Source organism: Marmota marmota, unplaced genomic scaffold (assembly GCF_001458135.2).
Source record: "Marmota marmota marmota unplaced genomic scaffold, marMar, whole genome shotgun sequence".
Taxonomy (NCBI): Eukaryota; Metazoa; Chordata; class Mammalia; order Rodentia; family Sciuridae; genus Marmota; species Marmota marmota.
Genome location: NW_026000019.1, coordinates 15,831,565 through 15,834,810, shown reverse-complemented (window position 1 = coordinate 15,834,810; position 3,246 = coordinate 15,831,565). Strand labels below are relative to the sequence as shown.

Below are 3,246 nucleotides of genomic sequence, written 5' to 3'. Positions count from 1 at the left end.
ACCCCCCAAAAAAACCATATCCGAAAGTCACATATGTCACTTGTACCACAATTTACAAACCCACCTCAAAGAAGAGGAGACATGGTCTCCCACACACACGCCTGGGATTATCCTACAAGCGAAAGTAACAAGGCTGAGGGCCTGGACACCCACGCCCCTTCTCCAGGACCAGGCATGGTTCCCACCACTCTCCCAGCCCAGCACTCTCCACACTATGCCACAGGCATGCAAGTTCCATGCTCAGATTCATTCCCAACATGACCTCAAATCTTCACCTCTCCTAGTCCAAGCCAAATCCAGCCTTCCTTTAATTTCATTCATTTGCTTTGCATTTTAATCCATGTAAAGATCACAGAAGTGGGGTGGACTAAGACCACCTTTGGAGGGAAGGGAAGGCTTCATAGAGCGGTGACCTGAGTGCAGAGTTCAGAGGAAGAATGGATGGCCACCAGGTAAGGAAGAGACAAGGAGCCTTCTTTGCAGAGGAATTAATACATGCAAAGATTCGAAAGAGTTCTGAAAGCCTTGGCAGACTTGGAGGAATATGAAGTGTGAAAAGTCAACTGTAATACAACTTTTGAGAAAAACTTTGCCTCATTGAAGTGATGGGCCTTTATCCTGGAAACAAAGGGAGGCCAAAGCTTGCTTTTGCTGTTTGTATTCATCCCCCACCCACGCACCCAAAGGGGTAGCCTTTGATCAAGTTCGTGTCTTCTATGGAGACACAAACTTATTATGGAAGCATCTCCTTCCTCAACATTCCTAGACTCCTTAACATCCATACTACACAATCATGTACCATCCAGCTCTAGCAGGCATGGGGTGTTTCCAGTGAGAGGACCTGAAGGTGGGAGCTTTTTATTTTTTTAATTTTCTTGTCTTAGTGCCTAAGAGAGCTAAGCAAGTTCATGCTCAATAAATTCCTGGGTGTGACCGATTCAGATTTCTCCAGGCATGGCGTAAGCACATGGGAGAGAGGAAGTGAAGCGCTGTAGTCACTACAGCCCTTTGTGTTGGCCATGATTGACAGGATCCAGGACCACAGGAGTTAACTTCAAAAACACCTGTCCTTGAGTCTGCCCTCCATGAACTTGGACTCTTCCCCCTTTCTGCCCAGTTTGGCTCCACCAATGAAACTGAGAGTTATCCTTGCTCCCCTTTGGAATATTGGGCCACAAGGGTTAATAGGTACCAGCATATTGCTAATTCTAGCACACCTCATTAATGAGGAGGGGAGGGGACAGTTGATGCATTTAAAAAGTGCACCTGGCCCTGAAGTGAGAGAATTGTGCTGTTGCCTATGTGCAAATGCCAACTTGCAGCTAGGTTACCATAGCAACCCAAACAGGGTGCTGCAGTGGGCAGCTTTGCACAGAAGTGCAGAAAAGCCATTCTTTAACTCTGAGCTTCTAAAGTGCCTATTGCATCCTGGTAGGCCTATCAAGATATTCAGTACCAGCATTAGGATTCTGCAAAAAAGGAAGTGGAATTTTGAATACCTGGTAGTCAAATCTCCCTCTTTTCATCCACACATGTCCTTCTTTATGCACAATAAGCACTTGCATGCAGAACCCAAAAGAACCCCTTTGAAAACACATAATTCTCCATACTCATTCTATATATTATGATGAACAGACTGTACTTGGACATCAGCATGACTTCCACACAAAATTTACATCCTCTGAATAACCCAGCAATTGTACATGGTAATGAGTACCATATCCACAACGTTTCCATTCTCATGCAGCCCCCAGTTTTTATTATGTTATTGATGTTTTTAATGCAAAAATAAATAATCCTATCAAGAGTGTAGGTTGGGCTGAATGATTCAATGGAGGTGCACTCCAGGAACTAGAAGCCAACTTTTCAAAGGACCAGGCAATTTTTTAAATTACTTTTCCATGGGAGTTGGGAGTAAGGGTTTTCTCACCCACTTGCTAATATTTTTACTATCTCTTGTGAAGGGGGAACCAGAGAGAGACAAGAGTTTGCCATGTGGCTCTAACCTACATATGGCTGTCAGGAAGCCATGTCCCTGTGAGTAGGTAGGGCATTAAGTAGATGTGACAGTGTCCTGGAACCACCCTCTTTCTCTCTCTCTCTTTCTTTCTTTCTTTCTCCTTTTTTTTTCTTTCTTTCTTCCTTACCACCTTGGATCTAGAGACTGAGTTGTGGTTTGTGGTTTTCTTTGAATTCTCTCCTGGGCAAAATAAGAATATATATACAGCCTCACTAAAGAAACAGATACGCAATGGGCGCACATAGCAGGGTGAGAGACACATCTGCACATGAAGAAGTGGAGAGGTTTGGTGAACTAAGTCCTGTGAACCTGTAGTGCTTTGCAAGATGTTGAAACAGGACCTCAATAGCTTTATGACTCCATAATGATAAAGAGGGGAAATTCAAAGTGATATAGCGATTCCTGTACCTGAGGAGTGCTATGGCCTAAGAAAATGACAAGGAAGGTACTCAAAGAGACAGATGTAAACAAAGGAAAGAGGAGCCTCGTGCCAGGGGAGGTCCTTCTGTGTGGACAGGTGTCTATGCCTCTCTAAGGCAGCTCTGGGAACAAAGAAACCAATTTAATAGAGCACAGTTGGGTGATTTCTAATTTATCCAAGGAACTATGATGACACACGGAGATGTGGAGGTGGCTGAGTGAGGGGGTTGTTACATTCAGGCAAAGAGGTAGGACCTCCCAAGGATGAACACTCTAAGAAACTTGAGTATTTGGAAGGAAGGTGTCAGCAACCTGGTGACACATAGGGCTGTCAGGGACTGAAGACTAGAGGCACAGCCGGTGCAGTTGGGCCTGCACATGCCTTACAAGGTGATGACCGAATACCTTCCTCTAAAACCCCCAGGAATGGCTGTGGGTGGCTGTGGGTGTCCAGAGGGTGTGAAGCAAGAGCTGAGCATGTGGTCAGGGAGCGAGGAGAAGGGCTTATGGGAGTTGAGCTGTGGCAGACCAGAAGTGCTGTGCGGCTGTGCTCCAGAATTAAAACCAGGAGGGGCAAGACTGAGAAAGGTTTCACTCCTGCAACCTGTTCCTTTGGGGCTGGAGGCTGAGGAGAGGCCGAGGGCCCAGCACCCAGGTCGGATCTGGGGAGAAGTCAGGTGCACCGAGGCGCTAGCCTGCAAGTGGGTGTGGAGAACGGTCCGGGAGTGGGGCGGATCCAGGGAGGTAGGAGTGGGGGAGGGGATGTCGCCGGCGAGTGGGTGTGTGGAGCGAGCCGGGGTGGGGGG

The 3,246-nt window shown here is 46.9% G+C and overlaps 2 protein-coding genes across 14 annotated transcripts in view; one reads left to right on the top strand and one right to left on the bottom strand.

Annotated features, from left to right (window-relative positions):
• Astn1 (astrotactin 1) overlaps positions 1-3,246 on the bottom strand; it is a 283,974-nt gene that overhangs the window by 279,983 nt on the left and 745 nt on the right. The window lies entirely within an intron of this gene.
• Positions 2,807-3,246, top strand: part of Brinp2 (BMP/retinoic acid inducible neural specific 2) — a 103,037-nt gene continuing 102,597 nt past the window's right edge. Inside the window, exon 1 of one of the 3 annotated variants that reach the window (XM_048809988.1) lies at positions 2,807-2,830. The gene's annotated coding sequence lies outside the window, so the exon portion shown is untranslated. Of the gene's footprint in view, positions 2,831-2,946; positions 3,142-3,246 lie in introns of those variants that run through there. The other 2 variants (XM_048809987.1, XM_048809985.1) reach the window with 2 other exon arrangements.